Source organism: Muntiacus reevesi, chromosome 17 (genome assembly GCF_963930625.1).
Source record: "Muntiacus reevesi chromosome 17, mMunRee1.1, whole genome shotgun sequence".
Classification (NCBI taxonomy): domain Eukaryota; kingdom Metazoa; phylum Chordata; class Mammalia; order Artiodactyla; family Cervidae; genus Muntiacus; species Muntiacus reevesi.
In genome coordinates, this window is record NC_089265.1 from 900,409 (window position 1) to 924,629 (window position 24,221).

General features: G+C 48.7%; 1 protein-coding gene and 1 long non-coding RNA gene across 6 annotated transcripts in view; one reads left to right on the forward strand and one right to left on the reverse strand.

The window, feature by feature from the left end:
• The window catches only part of PALLD (palladin, cytoskeletal associated protein), a 373,189-nt gene that overhangs the window by 227,589 nt on the left and 121,379 nt on the right, over positions 1-24,221 (forward strand). The window lies entirely within an intron of this gene.
• LOC136148639 (uncharacterized) lies at positions 7,925-15,675 on the reverse strand. Its single transcript, XR_010659533.1, has 3 exons — positions 14,756-15,675; positions 11,898-12,023; positions 7,925-8,054 (listed from the first exon to the last, which is right to left on the reverse strand). It is a non-coding gene; the product is annotated as an uncharacterized lncRNA (long non-coding RNA).

The window sequence follows — 24,221 nt, forward strand, 5'->3', positions numbered from 1 at the left end:
CAGGAACGTTGAGCTCATCCCTGAGACCCGCTTGCTAAGTTTTCCCTTATGGTGACCACATTGAGGCCAGGAAAGTCCTGGTCCAGAATGAAGCCAGCTGTGCACCCCACCTCCTCCTGGCCAGTAAAACGTCATTGTTCTTCATCACTTTACTCTCCTCTTTCACCAGCTTGGGTCTATTTTTTCCCTCTTTAGCACACAGCATGTGTATGGGAATTCTAGAAGACTGTGTGGATTATCAGATCTCCCTGGTCAGGCCATCCCCTTCTTCAGGAGAGGGACTGAAACCCCAGCATTCACAGTCCAGCCCGAGACAGAAATCAGGCCGGGACATAGAAGGTGCAGCCTTGAGGGCAGACGCTGTGTTTGATTATCACGTTTTCAGCATAAGCAGCGCTAAGCGCGGAGCACATCTCAGGAAATAAATATTTGAATGAATGACAAACCTTTCTCCATCTCTGGTCAGTTTATGGGCATAGCAGCAATTCTTTTCCCAGGGCAGAAAAATGTTAGGAACCTGTGGATCTTGTGCAAGTTGTTATTTCAGTGACTTAGACATTACTTTCAGAATTAATAAACTCTAGTCTAAACGGCAACCCACTCCAGTGTTCCTTGCCTGAAGAATCCCAGGGACGGGGGAGCCTGGTGGGCTGCCGTCTATGGGGTTGCACAGAGTCGGACACAACTGAAGCGACTTAGCAGCAGCAGCACAGTCCATCCAGATAGTGGAACATGATTCATTCCTAAAAAGAAGCGTACTATGAAGCCATGAAAAGACGTGGACACAACTTAGATGCTTGTGACTGAGTGAAAGAAAGCAGTCTGGAAAGGCACTATGTGATTCCAGCTCTGTGATATTCTGGAAAAGACAAAACTACAGAGACAGAAAAGAGATCTAGGGTTCGGGGAAGGGCGGAATGAATAGGGGAGCGTGGAGGATTTTTAGGGGTGAAACCACTTTGGCCATAGTGGCGGGTCCATGTCGTTTCACCTGTCTCCAAACCCATAGAACACACAGCCCCGGGAGTGAGCCCTTCTGTCAACTCTGGACTCAGGGTGAGGCTGATGCGTCGGCATAGGTGCATCAGTTGTCGCAAACATCCCATCTGGTGGGGGCATTGGTGGTGGGAAAGATTCTACATGTGTGTGGGGGAGGACAGTGTATGCTCAGTGACTCAGTCCTGTCTGACTCTTTGCGACCCCACGAACCATAGGCCGCCAGGCTCTCTGTCCATGGGATTTCCCAGGCAAAAATACTGGAATGGGTTGTCATTTCCTTCTCCAGGGGATCTTCCTGCCCCAAGGGTCAAACCCGTATCTCCTATGTCTCCTGCACTGGCAGACTGATTCTTTACCGCTGAGCTGTCATACAAAAGAACCTCTGTACTGCTCTGCTCAGTCTGGCTGTGAACCTCAACTGCTGTAAAAAAAAAAAAAAAAGTCTGTTAAAATACGGAAGAAGTAAGTTGGTATATCAGGAGGCCAAGAACATACATGGTAACAACTTGGAAGCAGTAAAGCTCTGGAGACCCTGGCTGGGAAGGGAGCAGTCACGGGAAGGGGAGACGGTGGCTGCTGGCTGAGAGTCTGATGAGGCTGCTGTGAGGAGGGTCTCAGAAGAGGACTGGAGGTTTGTGCGAGCGAGGAACCGGCAGGATCCACAGCTGTGTGCGGGCGGCACAGTGTTCAGAGCCAGCGCCCACACCGGGACACCCACCGCCGAGAACCAGGGCCGGTGGAGCTCCTCTGGTAAGCGGAGACTTGGGAGCTCAGTTCTGAAATGAAGCGGATGGCAGGCCCACGGGGAGTCTGCTTGCTACAACTCATCTCCGTGTGTAGACAGAGACGCACATAGGCACTTCCCAGCAGAGCTCTTGTCGTCACTACTGATGTGTGGTCTGTGCCCTGAGCTTTGCCGTCTCCCGGGCGGGAGGGCAGACATGGCCCCCGGGGGAGGATGTCCTGTCCAGGGCCCTGCCTGGGCCGCGGCTCTGGGCCTTAGTGTGAAGGCCAGTTTCCACTCACCCACAAAAGCACGTCCGCTCTCAGCAAAGGTGTGGAAATCGACAGGAGACTGTAAAGGGAGAAGCTCCACGGCCCGTTTCTATGCGCAGGTGCTATTCTCACCATGAGGGATGTGATGTGACGGCCGCAGGTTTGAGTCAGACACTGGGATGCGTGCTCTGACCTTGAGACAGCAGGTCTGGGTCCACAGCTGAGCCAGGAGATGTGGGCCGTGTGGCCCGTGTCTGTGGAGAGCACAGGGAGTTGAATCGTGTGTAGACAAAGAGGCCAGAGTCCCTTGCGGAGCGGATGGAGGGCCAGGGCGGCCGGTCATCCTGTCTCTCCCCTAGTCTGGGGGGGGGGGGGGTGCCAAATCGCTTATAGCTTTTCAGAGAATATTGACATCTTGTGGTTGAGGTACTGTTGATATCGTCAAAGGAATTCCAATATTTTGAAAAATTCCAACTTCTAGAAAAAGAATAATTATTTTTGCCACAGAGCCTGACCCTATTTTAGTAGAATTTTAGTGTCTTTACCACCACGTGATGACTCAAATATTGGGCATAGCCAAACCCCTTTTCTCATCACTTTTTATCCCATATTCCCACTGTGTTCTAGTCTCAGAATTCATTTGTAATTGTTTCATCAGAAAAGAGAAATATGGATGACGGATGCAGAGCGAGGAGAAAATGACATTGAGACAAAGGCTGTGGTATTTTTGATGGTAATATTTTGAAAACTAGTCACTGCAGTACTTTTGCTTTAGAGAGTAAACTGGAATAATACCATCCAGAAAGTAAATTGGTACAGATGGAGGTTTGCAAAATGCAGTCCCCAAACCAGCAACATCAGCATTAGGAACTTGTGGGAAAGGCGGGGCCTCTGGCTGGGCCCAGAGTCACTGAATCAGAACCCTCCTCAGGGCGGGACCAGCAGTGTGGAGTTACAAGCCTCCCAGTGACTGAGCACTGAGGCAGACGAGTCAGTTGGACAGACACTCCCGGTTCGGGAGGTGATTCAGAGCAGTTTGGGAAGCTTTGTTGAGTTGTGCAGTGTGCTGGCTTCCTAGCAGTCTTCAGCCAGCTTCTGCGTGTGGTCTCCCGGTGTCTGCAGGTCAGCGCTCCAGGCGGGGGCTGGCCGAGTCCTCCGCTCAGGGCCTCCAGCCGCCGACGTGGTGTCTGCAGGGCTGCGTCCCCTCTGGCGGCTCAGCTGAGGCAGGTGGGCTCCCGAGCTCTTCCGGGCAGTTTCCTGAGCTCCTTTCCCTCCAGAGCAGGGCGGGGGCCCCTTTTGCACCCCCCACCAGTGCAGGTTGGGTTGTTCCAGAAGTCCTGCCATGCGGCCGTCCCCACAGCAGGTCACAGGGGCAGCTTGCTGCCTCAGCTTCCAGGCTGGGGAGAGTTCAGCTCTGGTTCGCGTGAAGTCCCACGTCAGATGCCATGACATGGGGCGACATCCCACTGCCCCGGCCGTGAGTTGCGGCTCAGTCAGGTGGGGGCCTCCCTGTCACCGTCCCACACTGAGTGGGATGCAAGAGACAGCCCGCCTACACTTGGGGGCAGGCTGTGGCTGTGGTCGTGTCCACCCCGGGCGAGATTATTTGTTTTACAAAACTGACCGCAACCTGTACTTTTTGTACTTAGCGTACTTTTCCTTTTAAAGTGAAACCATTGGGAAAAGCGTGGGCTGCCCAGGTGGCACAGCAGTAAAGAACCCACCTGCCAATGCAGTAGATGCAAGTTTGATCCCTGGGTCGGGATGATCCCCTGGAGAAGGGAATGGCAACCCACTCCAGTATCCTTGCCTGGGAAATCCCATGGACAGAGGATCCTGGTGGGCTGCAGTCCACGGGGTCACAGAGTCAGACATGACTGAGCACACACACACACAAACACACACACATATCTGTTTCTCGAAAAAAAAAAATGATCTCTGAGATCTTAGCAAGTTGAGATCAAAGATGGTGTTTGCAGTCTTCAAAGACAGACCCCATCAGCTGCATCACCTGCTCCCCCCTCCCCCACCAAGTGCAGGTATTTACAAAGTCAGCCTCAGACTTTAAGGTCTGGCTGGAGCGCCAGGCTGGAGTCATTTCATTCCTGGTAGTAATCGAATTCGTTCCCATAAGTTTCTTTATAAAAAGGCGACCATTACAGTACTTTTCCCTAGAAGGGAGGAATTGTTTTCCTGTCCAAAGGATGCACTGGGGAGCCTGGGGCTGGAACGGTTCTGGATCTGTGTCTCTAAGCGCCTGTGACCCGTTCTGTGCTCCGAGACTGGGTGAGACCGTGCTGGCCGGGTTTTGCCCCAGTGTCCACATGGTGGACCTCTGAGACCCTCGTACGTGATCCCTCGTGACATCAGCATGGGATGCTGTGAAAATATGCTGATGTATTTTGCCATTATGTCTCCTGGCATCCTCTGTAATTCACAGCTAGATGTCAGCACCCTCAAAACTCCCTTAAATTCCCAGAGTATTTTGGTTGTTACTGCTTGGAACTCTGAGGTGGAAGGTGCAAATAAATATAAAATAGCATAGAGGTAGGCTTTTGAGGGAAAAGAGTAAGCAGAAGAGTAGAAAGTGGAGGATGAGGGAGAGGAAGCAACCTCAGATCATCACCAAAATTTGTTGGGGATAAAAGCCCTGAAATATGTTAATAGTGTGTTCACACAACAGGCTTCCTCGCTGGCTCAGCAGTAAAGAACCCGCCTGCCAATGCAGGGGACACAAGTTCAATCCCTGGGTCAGGAAGACCCCCTGGAGGAGGAAATGGCAGCCCACTGCAGTATTCTTGCCTGGAGAATCCCTTGGACAGAGGAGCCTGTTGGGCTGCAGTCCATGGGGTTGCGAAGAGTCAGATTTAACTAAGCGTGAGCATGCACGTGCATGTGCACACACACACACGCACTGTTGATGCAGCAGCGGCAGGGGAAATGAGCAAGTAAGTGAGTTTTTGCAAATAGTTGAAGCTGACATTGTTCACACCACATCTGCATCACGTCCCCTTGGAAGACACAGGAGTCATGAGATGACAGAGAGTCATGTCTTGACTGCTGAGAGGAGCTAGTGACTCTTCAGCCTTCTCCTTTTAATGTCAATAACCTGATTGCCAGCGTGAGGTCCATGTTAAGTGGAAGGAAGAAGTATGGGGTATGCATCTACTTAATTCTTTCAGTGTCTGAAAGCCCCTCTGGCCCCACATGCAGACACCTCAGTGTTTCTACTAGTCGCCTCCTCCCTGCCTCCCTCCGTGCTGGCTTCCTCCCTCCCTCCCTTCCGTCTTCTCCTCTCTCTCTCAGCCCGTCTGTTTTTTCCCTCGTTTCCGGTGGAAGGCGTTTGAAAGGCATGGGTTCACAGGCACATTCAGGACGGGACCCCTGTGGGCCTCCCACTGTCCCGGCTCCCCGTCATCTCCCACGCCCCCTTGCACTGGATGTCACCAGTAGTCTAGTGGAGGCCACGGGGCGTCCCTGCTGAGGCTGACATAGACAAGGGGCTGTGGCTGCCCACTTGGCTGCTCGGCCAGGCTCCATCTCCTGGCCCTCAGCAGTCTGTGCAAGAGGGCACATGCGTGGGGCCTCAGGCCTTCCACCGAACACCTGGACCCATCGCTGGCCATGGGCGTGAGCCAGCTTGGAAGGGGCCCCTCCATCCTCAGCCCTGCCAGCATCATGACTCTGCTTCACCAGGCACCATGGCAGAAACACCAGGCGGGGCCAGTGACAATGAGATAGTAAGTCTGTGGTTCCCTTACACCAGCAAGTTTGGGGGAAGTATACAACAAATATAGGGCTTCCCTCATAGCTCAGTTGGTAAAGAATCTGCCTGCAATGCAGGAGAGCCAGGTTTGATTCCTGGGTTGCGAAGATCCACTGGAGAAGGAAACGGCAACCCACTCCAGTGTTCTTGCCTGGAGAATCCCATGGACAGAGGAGTTTGGTGGGCTACAGTCCACAGGGTCACAAGAGTCAGACACTACTTGGCAACTAAAGAGAGAGAGATACAAGAAATACGTGCTATACAGTATGTGTACACTAGGAGACAATATGACAAACACTTTAAACAAAAACATTCAGAAAGGATTAAAAAGTCCCAAACTTTTTTGTGTAGTAAGAATTCTGCTTGTATGAATGCTCACAGTCTATGATAATTGCCCCAGTAAACATTTTAGAAGGATGCACCAGGACTTGTTTTCTTGGTTGTTTTTAATAGAAGAAGCTGAGAAGGAGACCAGAACTCATATAAGAAATCACCATTAATCTACCCTTGAGAACCTCATACATAGCTAATGTTTTTGGGCATATGATCAACACTGCTCCACCCAGTGTTTTTAAAGTTTTCATCATCTTGACCAAGTTAAGACTGTAATCACGAGCACACCTTTGGTGTACTTTCTCTTGACATGGTTTATTTCCTAGGCCTAGAGCAATGATTGAATTTATGTTCATTCAGATGAGTTGCTCTGAATGCAAATTCCTCAGTGTTTTTCAGTAAAATTACTATTAATGTCTTCCAGAACAAATCTGAGATAAGATCATTATTGTGGTTTTCCAAATATCGCTTTCCACATGCTATTAAGTTATGCTGACTATTATTTTCCGTTGTGAAGCTTCTTAAGCTTATTACATGGTGATGATTTTTATATGAGAGTCATCTAAAGAAAAACAATTGTGTGATTTTTAGATAGAATAAAAAATCAGGATTCAACCAAACTATCAGTGTCACCAGACTCACCCTCAGCCTGTGGCTCCCAGTGACCAGCCTTCATCCAGAAGCTCCACGTAGGCCACAGAAAGGCCACGGCTATACAAGGAGCACCCCCAGTGAGACAGGGCAACCCGGCCAGGACACCCCAGCCTCAGGAGGGGACGAGGCGCACCCCAGTGAGACAGGACTCCCCAGAGAGCAGTGCCAAAAGAAAAAGGGGTTTCCAGACAGACTGAGAGCTGGCCCCATTAGAGCTGCTGAGAAGTGGGGACTGAATTTGCCAAAAGGGGGTCCTATTAATTTAATAAGGGAAGCTTTGAGGAATCATGGAGACAAAAACTGGGGTGAACATGATGGAGTGAACTGAACGGTGGCAAAGCTGACACGGACCATGAACACATCTTCCAAGGGGTCTGTTTTGAAGACAAGCAGAAAAGCAGTGTAATGCCCAGCTAGGAATGCTGTTTGCTCAGGGTCACATCGCACAGCGAGAGGTGGCAGAGGCTCCGTTTCCATGTCAGCAAATACCTTGGAGTAAATCTTGAAGGGCCAGCCTGCTGGAGAAGGGCTGCCCAGGCCTGGAGGCCCTGTTCTGGCGTCCTCACTGCCCAGAGGCTGCGTCAGCATCCTTTGCATCAGATGGCTATGTGATGCCTTGGAATAATGATAGAAACTTTAAGAGGTTGTTTCAATATTTGATTCTGAGAACAACTTGCACTCATTAGTTTACTAATAGCCATGTTTATGATTCAGACTAGCACTGTGATCACTTTCTGACAGAAAGACCTAAGTCTCAGGATAGATCCTATGTGTCTGCATGCAGACCTCCAAGTGCATGGACCAGAAGGAAACGAAAGAACAACATGAAGGACTGACATTATGGTAGTCTTTTCACAGAAATCTATTGAGTCATAAGACCATTAAGAACGCTCTTTCAAATACTCCAGTCACCAATCAGTTTTGCACATGGCTCGGTGATCCCGGTGACACCTTCCTGCTTTCATCTCATTTTTAAAGTGTTTGCAACTGAAGTCTTCAGGCTCTAGAACTGTCGCTTTGGAGAGGATGTGGGTGAGTGTCTGAGATGTCGCCTTTTCACGTTTCTGCAGCTGCTCTGAATGCTTTCCCATGCAAGTCAGAGGTGAATGGGGACACGGCCGGCCCCTGGCTCTGGTCTTCTCTCCAGTAACAACTGTGTCTCGAGGGCGATCACGGGTAGGACAGCCTGGGTAGGAGCCCACCCCTGTGCTCCTAGGAGCTCAGAAGGCGCGTCAGGCATCTCTGGCACTGACAGAAGCTCGTCGGGGTGAATCATTCAGCCTTGGAGAACTGCAGACCTCTCCCCCTGTGGATACAGACTTGCCGGTATTTTAGTCTGCCTGGAAACAGTATGAGAAACATTAAACCCAGCTTTCTGAGGTTAGTCCAAGTTATTTTTTTAGAAGAGGGAAAAAATATTATGTCTCCCAAGGAAACTTGTAACCATGAACAATAAATTTGAAAGGTTTTCAAATGTGTGATTTTTTTGTTCCTCCCACATCCCCTGCTTGTGGATAGTTTCTGTCCCTCATTTCTCTCATCAAGAAATAAATGCTAGACTGCAGATCCACAGGTCAGCCTGTGCAAATGCATTTCCTAGGTTATGAGTGTAAAGACAGTATGTGCTGGGTGATGCTAACCCACCAGCCTTAGCCTGTCTCCAGCCCCCACTTCCGGAGTCCACTGCATACCCGTGTGTGGGAGATTTCAAACTCCCCTACCATGTAAATCAGCTGTACCCCAATGTAAAGTAAAATATGAATGGAATATAAAATATATTTTTAAAAATACACCACCATTCACATGCAGAAAAGCACCTTTATAGCGTATGAACTCGGTATGCTCTATCTATAATTAAGCAAGTGAAAGTCGCTCAGTCGTGTCCAACTCTTTGCAAACCCATGGACTGTACAGTTCTCTGGGCCAGAATACTGGAGTGGATTGCCTTTTCCTTCTCCAGGGGATCTTCCCAGCCCAGGGATCAGACCCAGGTCTCCTGCACTGCAGGCAGACTCTCTACCAGCTGAGCCACAAGTGAGCCATCTGGTGGGAAGGAAGACCTCAGCTCACCTGTTCAAGGTACCTGGCCCCTTCCTGCTTCAGATGTAGGCTTCTTTATTCCATGCTGGAGTGTAGCTGATTTACAGTGTTTCTGTTCGTTTCTCGTAGACAGCAAACTAATTCAGGTATACACATACACATATCTATTCTTGTTTAGATTCTTTTCTAGTATAGGTCGCTACAGAATATTGAGAAGAATTCCCTGTGCTGTACCAGAGGTCCTTGTTTACCTATTTTATATATAGTAGTGTGTATATGCGGAGAAGGCAATGGCAACCCACTCCAGTCTTCTTGCCTGGAAATTCCCATGGACGGAGGAGCCTGGTAGGCTGCAGTCCATGGGGTTGCTATGAGTCGGACACGACTGAGCGACTGCTCTTTCACTTTTCACTTTCATGTATTGGAGAAGGAAATGGCAACCCACTCCAGTGTTCTTGCCTGGAGAATCCCAGGGATGGCGGAGCCTGGTGGGCTGCTGTCTCGGGTCGCACAGAGTCAGACACGACTGAAGCGACTTAGCAGCAGCAGCAGCAGTGTGTATGTTAACCCCAGACTCCTAGTTGATCCCTTCCCCTTCCCCATTGGTAGGGGGGAAGAAACTTCCCCCTAAGAAACTTCCCCCCTAAGTTTCTTTTCTATGTCTGTGAGTTTTTCTGTTTTACATGTAGGTTTATTTGTATCATTTTTTTTAGATCCTGCATATAGTTGATATAGGATACTCTCTTTCTGTGTCTGGCTTATTTCAGTTAGTATCATCATCTCTAGGTACATCCAGACCTCAGCTTTTCCAGGTTAATTCTGTCTCTAGGGTAGATGCTCAGCCTTAAAGGAACACACCCACCTCTGTTCTGTCTCCTGGGAGGTGGGGGGACCTGTGAGAAAGGAAGGCTTCTTGGGGGGAAAGCATGTAGGGAAAGTTTCTGCTGCTCCCCCGGCCTGGGGTTGGCACCCACTGCCCTGCGGTGGGAGGCTGGCAGAAGGCTTTTCTATTTCATTCATCGACTGCCTGGCCCTGGACGCTGAAACCAGAACACACTGCATGTTGCTTTTCTCGTAACTTTGAATGATCTCCCCACTACCCACTGGGTTCTGCCTCTCGGAATGAGTGGACAGCTCAGCCTCAATGGGGCAACGGGAATTACTGGAAGGAAAGCGAGCAGTGTGACGTTTAGAAAATCATCAGACACATTTCTAGTTCTCAGTCTTTCTCTCAACCAGAGAACGGGTTGGATGTGCAGGGATCATGGATGTTAACCTGACCCTCAGATCTCACCGAGGTCCTTGTTCCTAAGAATCTTGGGTGGTGGTGCCCTACGGGGAGAAGAAAGGCCTCTAGTTTCTCATGCGGAAGAGGGTGAGGACACACATTCCTGCGGGCTGTGTCTTTCCCACAGTGTTTTCCGATGCTGGCCCTCAGGCTGGGGCCTCTCTCCAGCTGGAAGATCCCCGCCTAGCCCTGGCCTGTGCTCCTCTGTGGGATGCTGTCCAATCTCTGCTTTGTCTGTGTCTGAAACCCTGAGATCCTCTCCCTCCACTTAAGATCCTGTTCACTGATTCCTGTGAATGATGGGATCGCGTAGGGCCTTTTCTCGGGAGATGCCTGGGAGTCACCCAAGGAAGTGCTCCACCCTCGTGGCCAAGGGACCGTACTTTTCTCTGTTTCTTGGCCATCGGGTCTGGGACCCCCAGGGGTTATGATTCCAGACATTCTTTCCTAATGAGCTGTATTCAGACCTTGTTACACAGAGAGTTGTAATGCTCTTTAAAACACTCTCTAAACTGAAAGTCTTAACTTCTGTGTGATCTTTGTTTTTAGGGAAAGAAGGAAGGACAGACAGGTCTACTTTTGAGGAGTCAGTAGAAATTTGTTTCATAATACTTGTAAACATTGTGAGATACCTTAAGGCTCAAACACATGTGCTCACTAATTCTGATTCTTTAAATTGTTCCATAATAGAAATGCTAAGATTTACTGAACATTTACACATTTGCACTTAAAATACGTAAAAACTGTCATTCTTTATGAAAAGATTTTGACGTCTATGTCATCTCAGAGCTTGAGAGCTATCACTGCATTGATTTCATACGTACAGTTAAATATTCCAGTGTCTTTCCATGAAATTTAGGCCCTGTGGCATTTAGACGCTGCAGAGAACCTCTGATGTGCAAGTGCCCTGCCTGGAGCATCCACTTTGTTGTTAATTAACTCCCCAAAGAATTCGTCAAAGTAGACGATTTGCCTCCTTTTCACCCATGAGAGAGCAGCTGCGGAGCTGCCAGGCGGCTCCACGTGGAGGGAGGGCCAGGGTGAGACGTGGAGGCCTGTGGGCTCCGGGGGGTTTGAGTAACGAGGCAGAGGGCAGGCTTCCGAGTTCAGCCACAAGCTCTCAGGTGCTGGGAGACGAGCTGAGGAATCGGCAGATGTGTGAATCAGGGGAGGGGTGAGGGGTAGGCTCTCATGATTTAACACAGGACCAGCGCTGGCTTGCTTTTCTTTGCTTTATGTTGTGTGCTGTGTGTGCTCAGTCATGTCTGACTCTTTTGTGTCCTCATGGACTGTAGCCCGCCAGCCTCCTCCCCCCACGGTATTTCCCAGGCAAGGATACTGAAGTGAGTTGCCGTTTCCTCTGCCAGGGAATCTTCCTGACCCAGGGATCGAACCTGTCTCCTGCCTTGGCAGAGGGATGCTTTACCACTGAGCCACCTGGGAAGCCCACTTTATATTATATGTGATATTTAGCGTAAAATATGCTTTGTAAATGTGCTCCCCCTGGACCACAAGCCTCCCTGCATACCTTGGCCCTTAGGAGCATTTTACACTTTCTCCTCTAGATCAGGAATCGCACCGCCCCCCCAGGAATGTTTACCCCCAACCCTTGCAGCCGACATCCACGTGTTGGGCAGGAAGCTCCCTCCAGCCTCTCTGACCACATGGAGCCTGAATGGAGCCCCCTTCTCTCCCATCTCCCCACCTCTCCCCTTGGGCGGGGCTTCGGTCACTCCCAGGCTCACTCTCCTGTCTGACAGCTTTGCCCCATGATACACCGTCTTCTACATGACGTCCAATCTCACGGGCAAGAAGACTGACCTTCGCAGCAGGCAGGCTCCCCCTGGGACCTCTGTTGTAGTCACGGGCATGGCAGTTGGAAAGGGCTTGTTTGAATTCCGTCCCCGGCCCTCGGTAACGTTGACTTGGGCGAGTGAGTTCAAACATCTGAAGGATGAGGATTAAAGGGGTGATCAACACATGAGATACTGTACGTAAGACACACAGCACAGTATCCGACAAGCAGGCTATTCAATATGCGGACGTGATGGTGAAGGGATGAGGAGGAGGAGAGAGTAGTCTCAGTAAGCGGAAGCCCCCCACCCCGAGCATGGCCCCTGCGCATGGCTGCAGGACATGAGCCGAGGTCCAGTTGCGCTGTGACAGGTGCTCCAGGGGCCTGGAATGCACTGGGAGCATCGTCCAGACGTGCTGAGGGCGACTCAGGTCAGTGTGGGGGCTGGGGCGCTGTGTGACCAGAGAGAGGGCACCCGAGGCTCTAACGGCCTCTCTTTAACAGTCCACCTGAGGTGAGCTTGGTCACATGCGCAGGGACGTGGAATCTGGGCCAGCTGACCCTGCAGAAGCCTTCCGGTTTGCAGGCCAGCTTACTCTGCACCAAGATCGTAATCTCTTTCCCAGAGAACAGACTTAGCCGGAGCCAGAAAAGAGCTCTAATTAATGAATGTGTCGTCTGCAGTTCACTGCTTGTGAGGGAAGTCCTGGGCTGGGCCTTCTTTTAAGTGTCGATTCCGGGTCTGGACATGGGGCTCCTGAGGTCAGCAGTTCAGCCCTTTTCCTCAGATTGTGAGCCAAGTGAATGGCTGAGTTACTAATGGGCGTGTGAGGCTCCTTCAGTGAGGGGGTGGGCGGGGGAGAGGATGGTGGGGCGCAGTGAGTGAAGATGCTTAGAGTGTTTACATAATCCTTCTGGGACTCCTGGGCGGCCTCTGCCCTTGCTCAGAACACACCCACATGACCCCCTCCCTTCCCACGGGACCCCACGCCTTCCAGTCGGCAGGGGAGGGGCCAGAGCAGGCAGACGGTGTGTTCCCCGCCCAGGGCATCTCTGGCTCCTGGCAAATGGGAGGTGTGGGGGAGCAGTGCCAACATGGCCCCACTGAGGGTAACTGCAGAGGGTCCTGGGGGGAGACTGGCAGCTACACCACGTTGCCGCCACCTTCTTTGTACCCCAGGCACTGAGTTCCCAGACTTCCCTTTTTAAAATTTATGTTTCACTAAAGTGTAGTTGAATACAAATACCATATGATATCACTTATATGTGGAATCTAAAATATGACACAAATGAATCTGTCTATGAAACAGAATCAGGGACATAGAGAACGGACTTGCGGTTGGCAAGGAGGGAGTGTGGGGGGAAGGAAAGGATGCAGAGCTTGGGGTTAGCACATGCGAACTAGTGAATCCAGGACAGATAAACAATAAGGCCCTACTGTACAGAACAGGAACTCTGCCCGGTATCCGTGATAAACCAGACTGGGAAAGAGCAGGAAAGCGTTTGCTGTGCAGCAGAAATGCACACAACGTTGTGCATGAGCTGGGCTTCTCTGCAGTGAGTAGGAGAACTCGCTAAACATAATCCTCGGTGTCAGCTCATTTACGGAGTTCAAGCTGCAGCAGCGTAAGTTTGAAAGCGCTCTCCAGGGTGGCCCCTCCCCATACTGATGTTCCCTGGGGGCGTCCTTCGGGTGGCCACCCAGCCCGTGCTCGGACCCGCCTGGAGCACTGGGGCCCCTTCCTGGGCGTCTGCAGGGGCCGGGGCACCACTCGACGGGGGCAGGGAGAGGAGCGGGCAGATGGGAACGATGGAGGTGGGAGAAGGGCTTGGTCCCTGTTCTCCTAAGGATCAGCTGACGGGTCTTGGGCCGCAAAATGACTCACTTTCGTCCACAGTGAGGCTGTTGGCTATGACCTCAGGCTCCTCTCAACGTGTCCCGGTGGTTTACCATTGTTTCTCCCGTGTCCAGCCCAAGCTGGCCCCCCTGAGTTCCAGCTTCAGTGTCCGTTCTGACAGAGGGCGGGGCTACTCTCTTATTGCCTTGGCAGCTCACCAAGTATCTGAATGTGGCCGTGAACCCCATGAGCGGCCGGTCGTCAGGGTAAACATCTCAAGACATCACGAATCTTCCTTTTATGACTTGGCTTTCCTACAGTCCCCTCATCCTGTCCTCTTCCAGACAGACAGCTTTACCCCTTTAAATTGTGGCCCCCAGAACTGGTATGACCCTTGGGAACCTGAGGAGAATTGGCCTGTAACCTGGACCTTTGTGCTTCGTTCAGGTGAGCATCTCGGCCTCCACGGCCGCCCTGTGGCACAGACCACACACTGTGATGGTGGTCAGCTGACGCCACTGAGTTCCCTCCAGGCCAGCTCTGCTTCACTCGCTTCTTCCCTGTTCTGTGCATGCAGGTTTGATGGCTTTCCCCTTTCATAACTTCTCCTCCTGGGAATGTGGAAACTGAGAAATAGCTTCCAGAGTGGCAGTACCCAGAGAGTACAGTGTTAACTTCTCGTGTGTCACTTTGTAAAAATTTTTTTTTACCAAAATGTCAACATGCGTGATTTCCCTACACTCTCGTGTTGACAGCACTCCCGTGTCTGGTGTTACCATGTCCCTGCCCTCCTGAGCATCCCTGAACCCACAGCAGGAAACCTCAGTCCACGGCTGTTTTTATGCTACCATGGGTCTTTCTAGCCATGTCTCCACCACTGCCCAGCTGTGGTTCAGACTTCCGTACATGCTGTAACTTCCTAAAATCTCCCCTTTGTCCCCTATTTGTCCTTTTAGAAAACTCCTGTTCACCCTTCAAGACCCACCCCAAGAGTCCCTCCTCCAAGAATCCTGCCTGGCTTCCTCTCCCATCCCGTTAGAACTCACCTCTCCTTAGCTGTGTCTCTGCAGATCTTGATTGCAGATCTTTTACAGCCCCTGAGAGCACAGGCTCGGTTGTGTCAACAAAGTCCCACCCTGGGAGCCACACATCAGTCGACAAAGTCTGGTGTGTCAAATTGTAGCGTCTGAAATCCTTGTCAAAAAACGGAGAGCCAAGTCGGCCCTTCTCTCGGCAACAGCTCTCCTGATATTCACACGAGTCACCCTGCACCTGGGACACTTGCCCTAAGACAAGCAGTTGCCTCTTGGAATAAAGGTCAAGATTCAGAGGAGACAGAGGCAAGAGTCTTTAATAGACTCAAGACAGTGGATTTCAGCAAATTTTCTTAGAAACATTTCTACTTTTGTCTGTTCATGATTCACAGGCATATGTTCTATTTGTATTTTCAAGCACGCTCAGTCTTGGAAGCATGTGGAAATCCATGCCTGCCTGTGAGTGTCCGGAGATGTCAGTTCCAGATGTCCTCACTGTGACCTGGGCTGATTTGCTTTGTCTGTGTGAGCTTCCGGGAGGAGGAGCCCGGGAGCTGCAACCTGCCTCCCTCAGAGAGCAAGGCTGTGACAGGGAGGCTGTCAGCCCCTCCGAGCACCCTGCCCGCTCCGGTCGGAGCCTCCCATGGCCAGAGGAGCCGGTGCCCCAGACTGTCTGCGGGCCTGGGACGGGAAGGAAGCCTTTCATGTCTGCACGTGGGGCCCAGGGGCGTGGTGCTGGGGCTCCATCCGAGGAGGCAGTTCTGGGGCAGCAGGGGCCAGAGGAGACCAGAGCGCTGGCAGGTCGCAGGGGCCGGGGTGGAGCTGTATTTCTCCTGAGTGGGCAGCGTCCTGTCTCAGCCTTTAACTGTCCCAGGCTTGGCGTGGCCCCTAGGGTCCACGGACGTCAGCCCCGCACACGGCCCACACCGCCTCCTTCCGCGTGCGGGGCCCTTCCTGGACGGACAGCCCATCTGCTCCTGCTCCTCCCATTGTGTGGGCGGCGGAGGGTGGGGGCCGAGGCTCGGAGCCAAGTCTGGAGCGAGCAGCACTGCCCACAGCTCCTCCCCGTCGTCAGGGCCCGACTCAGGAGCCGGTGTGTAGAGTCGGGTCCTGCTGTGAACACGCACGTGGACGCTCACAGCTTAGTTCATGGATTTAGTCCTTGTTCAAGTTCGGGCGCTCAGGACAGAGGCATCTGGGTATCTGCAGGCGGGCCGAGCCTGCCCCCCCTGCCGCCAGTCGGAGCATGGTGCTTGGCCGTGGGATTTGCGTAGCCTGCAGTCAGGGAGCCGCAGGCCTGGAGCTCTCGAGGTGGCCTGCTTCTGCGGCAGGTGGACCCTCAGAGCGGATCCCAGCTGAGCAGAGGACTCCCACTCACGCCTCCTTCCTGGAGGAGGCAGTGGTCCTGGCTCTCATGGGCAATGAATCTTTTCTGTGCTTTTCTCTTTCCGTGGAAGCAGACCTGTCCACTCCTCCCCAGAGCAGCCCCGGATCAGGTGGCTCTCCATGACTTTCCACAAACATCTCTGGAGTCCCCATTTTCTATAAACTTAGAGCCAGAGCTTCAGAGACCAGAGAACAAGTTCTTAAGAACCAAATGCAAAGAGCTAATTGTCTAAATTCTTAACTTGTAAGTATCCATTTTATTGCACTGAAGAGCTGGTTGTCACATGACTTTGACATGTGTCTGGGTGAATCCCTAGACAGAGATGCAAAATGCAGGAGAAGGAAGTATCTGTCAGTACCTCTGCCTAAGAGGTGTGCAGGTCCAGTGTTCAGAGCACCACACTGCTATTATGGCAGGCATCATGGGCAGAATTAGAACTTGAAGATTCTGTCCTCTGTCTGCCTGAACTTCAAGCACATATTTAGGATCGAAGCCCCAGCAGGTGTTGCATGGAGGAGCATTGCTGAGCCGTGGGTGCCCAGCCTGCCCAGTCAGTGCCCCGTGTCTGACGCAGCCTCATGGAACCACGCTCTATACAGTTTGCTTCTGGCAGGTTCTAGTGCAGCCCTGGAAACACCTGCATCCTTGGTTGAGCTAAGATTTGAAGTTTGTAAGCTTAAAATTCAGTTGTGATACTAGTCACCTGCTTTCTGCATGTCAGGTTTCATCTGTAAGTGCTGGACAGATGTTTCTCACTTCACACAAAATTTCATATGAGCTCAGCTTGTTTCAAATGAGGAGAGTGAAGCAGAAGGCAGGCAAGGGCTTTTCTGAGGGTGAAATCAGACCATGATCCCAGCTGGTCACAAACCACCTGTGATGGTCTCCTTCTCCTCCCCCTTTTATAGATTTTTTTGAAAACTGGAGTATAGTTGATTTATGTTGTGTTATGTTGTGTTAGTTTCAGATCTTCAGCAAAGTGCTTCAGTAATACATTCTTTATCAGATTATTTTCCCATATAAGTTACTACAAGATATTAAGTAGAGTTCACTGTGCTATACGTATGTCCTTGTTGGTTATCTATTTAATATATAATAGTGTGTATATTAATCCCAAACTCCTAATTTATCTGTCCCCAACCCCTGACCCTTGGGAACCATGAGTTTGTTTTCTATGCCTGTGATTCTCTGTTTTGTAGGTGCATTTGTAACATTTTTTTCCACCTGTAAGTGATATCATATGATGTTTGTCTGACTTACTGTACTTAGAATGATAATCTCTAGGTCCATCCAGGCTACTGCAAATGGCATCATTTCGCTCTTCATTATGACTGAATGATACTCCATTGTGTGAATGCACCACATCTTTATCCATTTACGGGTCGGTAGACATTTAGGTTGCTTCCATGTCTGGGCTACTGTAAGTGCTGCTGTGAACACTGGGAGGGCTTCCCAGGTGGCACTAGTGGTAAAGACTCTACCTGCCATTGTAGGAAATGTCAGAGATGTGGGTTCAATCCCTGGGTCAGGAAGATCCCCTGTAGGAGGGCATGGCAGCCCACTCCAATATTCTTGCCTGGAGAATCCCATGGACAGAGAAGCCTGGCAGGCTAAGGTCCCTGGAGTCACAAAGGAGTCAGACATGACTGAAGCTACTTTTGTTGTTGTTCAGTCACTCAGTTGTGTCCAACTGTTTGTGACCCATGGACTGCAGCATGCCAGGCTTCCCTGTCTTTCACCATCATCTGGACCTTGCTCAAGTTCATATCCATTGAGTCTGTGATGTCATCCAATCATCTCATCCTCTGTCGTCCCCTTCTCCTCCTGCACTCAATCTTTCCCAGCATCAGGGTCTTTTATAATGAGTCAGCTCTTTGCATCAGGTGGCCCAAGTATTGGAGCTTCAGCTTCAGCATGGGTCCTCCCAGTGAATATGTAGAATTGATTTCCTTTAGGATTGACGGATTTGACCTCCTTGCAATCCAAGGGACTCTCAAGAGTCTTCTCCAACACCACAGTTCAAAGGCATCAGTTCTTTGGGACTCAGCCGTCTTTATGATCCAACTCTCACATCCATACATGACTACTGGAAAAACCATAGCTTTAACTGGACAGACCTTTGTTGGCAAAGTAATGTCTCTGCTTTTTAATATGCCGTCTAGGTTTGTCATCATTTTTCTTCTGAGGAGCAAGTGTCTTTTAATTTTATGACTGACTGCAGTCACCATCTGCAATGATTTTGGAGTCCAAGAAAATAGTCTCTCACTGTTTTCATTGCTTCCCCATCTATTTGCCATGAAGTGATGGGACTGGATGACATGATCTTAGTTTTCTGAATGTTGAGTTTTAAGCCAGCTTTGTCACTCTCCTTTTTCAGTTTCATCAAGAGGCTCTTTAGTTCTTCTTCTCTTTCTGCCATAAGGGTGGTGTCATCTGCATATCTGAGGTTATTGATATTTCTCCTGGCAATCTTGATTCCAACTTGTGCTTCATCTGGCCCAGCATTTCTCATGATGTACTCTGCATAGAAGTTAAATAAGTAGGGTGACAGTATACAGCCTTGATGTACTCCTTTCCCTATTTGGAACCAGTCTGTCATTCCGGTTCTAACTATTGCTTCTTGACCTGCATACAGATTTCTCAGGAGACAGGTCAGGTGGTCTGGTATCCCCATATCTTTTCCACAGTTTGTTGTGATCAACACAGTCAAAGGCTTTAGCATAGTCAATGAAGCAGAAGTAGATGTTTTTCTGTAATTCTCTTGAGTTTTCTATGATCCAACGGATGTTGGCAATTTGATCTCTGGTTCCTCTGCCTTTTCTAAATCCAGCTTGAGCATCTGGACGTTCTCGGGTCAGGAACTGTTGAAGCCTAGCTTGGAGAATGTTGAGCATTACTTTGCTAGCGTGTGAGATGAATCTCCTTAGCGCAGCACGTGAACACTGGGATGCATGTATCTTTTCCAAGTATCATTCTCTTCAGACATATGCCCAGAGTGGGATTGCTGGATTGAGTTTTTAGTTTTGTAAGGATCCTCCACCCTGTTCTCCACAGTGGCTGCCCAGTTTGCATTGCTACCATCAGTGTAGGCAGTTTCCCTTTGCTCCACGCCCTCTCCTGCATTTATTGTTTGTAGACTTTTTGATGGTGGCCCTCTGACTGCTGTGAGGTAATGCCGCATTGTGGGTTTATTGGCATTTCTCTTTGCCCTTGCCTATCTTCCTTGTTAAGATCCCTGCAGACCCCACCCACCTGTCCCGACTCTGGTGGGAAAGGTCAACTGGGACACACCCACTCCAGAGAGCATTCAGTACGCTCCCCTCACACTGAGGAAATGGCAGTTAAATGCCAGCCCTGGTGCATGTCTGTTCAGTTGGACCACACATCATTTCAATTTCCTTTTCCCCAGCCCTGTGGAGCCTGGGGAATAAAAGCTGGAAACGCGCCTGTCGTCAGCTGCGTCACATTTTATGCATCTCTTCCTCTCAAGCCGCTGTTTTCTTAACTTGTTTTTATTTTTTTACGGATTAAAAAAAAACTTTTTATGGTAAAATAAAACACAGATACAGAAAATCATGCAAAACAAATATATTGCTTAATCATTATAAAAATATTATCTACTCTGAGTATAAATTCACAGTAGATAAAAATATTATCTACTTTTTCTACAATTATAAAAAAATTATCTACTTTGAGTATAAATTCACAGATATGAATGACTGTAATGGAGGCACCCTGGTGTTACCATCAGGTCAAGAAAGCCCTTGCCACGTGCTCACCCCACTTCCTTGTCACCCTGAAAAGTGGTCTCAATGCTCTCACTAGTAGTATTCACAGCCTGGTGGGCTGTTTTCATTTCAGGTAATTTTTAACATATTTAGGTGTAACTGGCATGCAATAAATACAGCACACATCTGGTGGGTGCAATTAGATACATTTCGACATGTATATTTGCCCTTGGAATCATCGCCACAGTCAGGATAGCAGGTACACCGTCATTCTCAGAAGTGTCTTCCCACCCCCAGGGAACCCCTCTGCCTGCCTCCTCCTCCTGGAAGACCACTGTCTGCTTTCTGTCCCTGCATGCTCACCTCCATTTTCGAGAGATTCATGAAAATAGAGTGATACTCTATGTGCTTTTCTGTCTGGCTTCTTTCACTCAGCATAATTTTCTCAAACTTCATCCATATTGTGTGTAGAATGGTTTATTTGTTTTTATTGACAGGTTTATATATATTGTGGAATATACATGCAATGGAATATGTATCTCCTCACAACAATATATAATATGTGTGATTTATCTCTACATGTCATAATATACCATGATTTGTTTATGTGTGTAGTTGACACATATTTAAATTGTTTCCAGTTTTTTTTTATCATTAAAGCAAAGCTGCTTGTGTACAAGTCTTTGAATGGACTTAAACTTTTTGCTTGGATAAACACCTAGGAGTGGAACAGCTAGGTTATGTGATAGGTGAATGTTTAACTTTTTAAAGAACCACCAAATTGTCTTCCAAAATGGTATGTCATTTTTACCTTCCCTCAGTCAGTGTGTGAGAGTTCTAGTTCTTCCACATTCTGCTATCATCATTTTTTCTTCATTTTAACCATTTTAATAAGTATGAAATTGTGTTTCAGTGTGGTTTTAATTTGTGTTTCCCTAATAGCTAATGGCAATAAGGAGTTCATGATCTGAACCACAGTCAGCTCCCGGTCTTATTTTTGCTGACTGTATAGAGCTTCTCCCATCTTTGGCTGCAAAGAATATAATCAATCTGATTTCAGTGTTGACGATCTGGTGATGTCCATGTGTAGAGTCTTCTCTTGTGTTGTTGGAAGGGGGTGTTTGCTATGACCAGTGCGTTCTCTTGGCAAAACTCTATTAACCTTTGCCCTGCTTCATTCCATACTCCAAGGCCAAATTTGTTTGCTACTCCAGGTGTTTCTTGACTTCCTACTTTTGCATTCCAGTCCCCTATAATGAAAAGGACATCTTTTTTGGGCATTAGTTCTAAAAGGTCTTGTAGGTCTTCATAGAACCTTTCAACTTCAGCTTCTTCAGCATTACTGGTTGGGGCGTAGGCTTGGATTACCGTCATATTGAATGGTTTGCCTTGGAAACGAACAGAGATCATTCTGTCATTTTTGAGATTGCATCCAAGTACTGCATTTCGGACTCTTTTCTTGACCATCATGGTTATTCCATTTCTTCTAAGGGATTCCTGCCCACAGTAGTAGATATAATGGTCATCTGAGTTAAATTCACCCATTCCAGTCCATTTTAGTTAGCTGATTCCTAGAATGTCGACATTCACTCTTGCCATCTCCTGGTTGACCACTTCCAATTTGCCTTGATTCATGGACCTAACTTTCCAGGTTCCTATGCAATATTGCTCTTTACAACATTGGACCTTGCTTCTATCACCAGTCACATACACAACTGGGTATTGGTTTTGCTTTGGCTCCATCCCTTCATTCTTTCTGGAGTTATTTCTCCACTGATCTCTAGTAGCATATTGGGCACCTACCGACCTGGGGAGTTCCTCTTTCAGTATCCTATCATTTTGCCTTTTCATACTGTTTATGAGGTTAACAAGGCAAGAATACTGAAGTGGTTTGCCATTCCCTTCTCCAGTGGACCACATTCTGTCAGACCTCTCCACCATGACCCGCCCATCTTGAGTGGCCCCACACGGCATGGCTTAGTTTCATTGAGTGAGACAAGGCTGTGGTCCTGTGATCAGATTGGCTAGTTTTCTGTGATTGGTTTCAGTGTGCCTGCCCTCTGATGCCCTCTTGCAACACCTACCGTCTTACTTGGGTTTCTCTTACCTTGGACGTGGGGTATCTCTTCACAGCTGCTCCAGCAAAGCACAGCCGCTGCTCCTTACCTTGGACAAGGGCTATCTCCTCACAGCCGCCTCTCCTGACCTTGGACGAGGGGTAGCTCCTCTCGGCTCTCCTGCACCCGCGCAGCAGCTGCTCCTTGGAGGTGGGGGCGTGACAAGAAGAGAAGTGAAAAGCAAAGGAGAAAAGGAAAGATATTCTCATTTGAATGCAGAATTCCAAAGAATAGCCAGGAGAGATAAGAAAGCCTTACCTAGGTGATCAATGCAAAGAAATAGAGGAAAACAATAGAATGGGAAAGACTACAGATCTCTTCAAGAAAATTAGAGATACCAAGGGAACATTTCATGCAAAGATGTGTTCGATAAAGAACGGAAATGGTATGGACCTAACAGAAGCAGAAGATATTAAGAAGAGGTAGCGAGAATACACAGAAGAACTGTGCAAAAAAAGATCTTCACGAGCCAGATAATCACAATGGTGTGATCACTCACCTAGAGCCAGATATCCTGGAATGTGAAGTCAGGTGGGCCTTAGAAAGCATCACTACAAACAAAGTTAGTGGAGGTGATGAAATTCCAGTTGAGCTATTTCAAATCCTGAAAGATGATGCTGTGAAAGTGCTGCACTCAATATGGCAGCAAATTTGGAAAACTCAGCAGTGGCCACAGGACTGGAAAAGGCCCGTTTTCATTCCAATCCCTAAGAAAGGCAATGCCAAAGAATGCTCAAACTACCACACAATTGCACTCATCTCACACGCTAGTGAAGTAATGCTCAAAATTCTCCAAGTCAGGCTTCAGCAATATGTGAACCGTGAACTTCCAGATGTTCAGCCTGGTTTTACAAAAGGCAGAGGAACCAGAGATCAAATTGCCAACATCTGCTGGATCATCTAAAAAGCAAGAGAGTTCCAGAAAATCATCTATTTCTGCTTTATTGACTATGCCAAAGCCTTCGACTGTGTGGATCACAATAAACTGTGGAAAATTCTGAAAGAGATGGGAATACCAGACCACCTGACCCACCTCTTGAGAAACCTGTATGCAGGTCAGGAAGCAACAGTTAGAACTGGACATGAACCAACAGACTGATTCCAAATAGGAAAAGGAGTACATCAAGGCTGTATATTGTCACCCTGCTTATTTAACTTATATGCAGAGTACATCATGAGAAACGCTGGGCTGGAAGAAGCACAAGCTGGAATCTAGATTGCCAGGAGAAATAGCAATAACCTCAGATATGCAGATGACACCACCCTTATGGCAGAAAGTGAAGAGGAACTAAAAAACCTCTTGATGAAAGTGAAAGAGGAGAGTGAAAAAGTTGGATTAAAGCTCAACATTCGGAAAACTAAGATCATGGCATCTGGTCCCATCACTTCATGGCAAATAGATGGGGAAACAGTGGAAACAGTGTCAGACTTTATTTTGGGGGGCTCCAAAATCACTGCAGATGGTGATTGCAGCCTTGAAATTAAAAGACACTTACTCCTTAGAAGCAAAGTTATGACTAACCTAGATAGCATATTAAAAAGCAGAGACATTACTTTGCCAACAAAGGTCCATCTAGTCAAGGCTATGGTTTTTCCAGTGGTCATCTATGGATGTGAGAGTTGGACTGTGAAGAAAGCTGAGCACTGAAAAACTGAAGCTTTTGAACTGTAGTGTTGGAGAAGACTCTTGAGTCCCTTGGACTGCAAGGAGATCAAACCAGTCCATCCTAAAGGAGATCAGTCCTGGGTGTTCATTGGAATGACTGACGCTGAAGCTGAAACTCCAATACTTTGGCCTCCTCATGCGAAGAGTTGACTCATTGGAAAAGACCTTGATACTGGGAGGTATTAGGGGCAGGAGGAGAAGGGGACGACAGAGGATGAGATGTCTGGATGGCATCACCAACATGAAGGACGTGAGTTTGAATAAACTCCGGGAGTTGGTGATGGACAGGGAGGCCTGGCGTGCTGCGATTCATGGGGTCGCAAAGAGTCGGACATGACTGAGCGACTGATCTGAACTGAACTGAATAGCTAATGATTGGAGTGTCTTTTCATATACGAATTTGACAGTATCTGTTGAGATATTTTTGCCTGCTTTTTAACCGAATAGTTTGTTTTCTCATTATATTCTTGTTCCTGAGTTTCTTATTATATCATTTATATATTCTGGATAGAAGTCCTTTATCATATACATGGTTTGTAAATTTTTTCTCTTTGTCTGTGGATTATCTTTTGTTATCTCT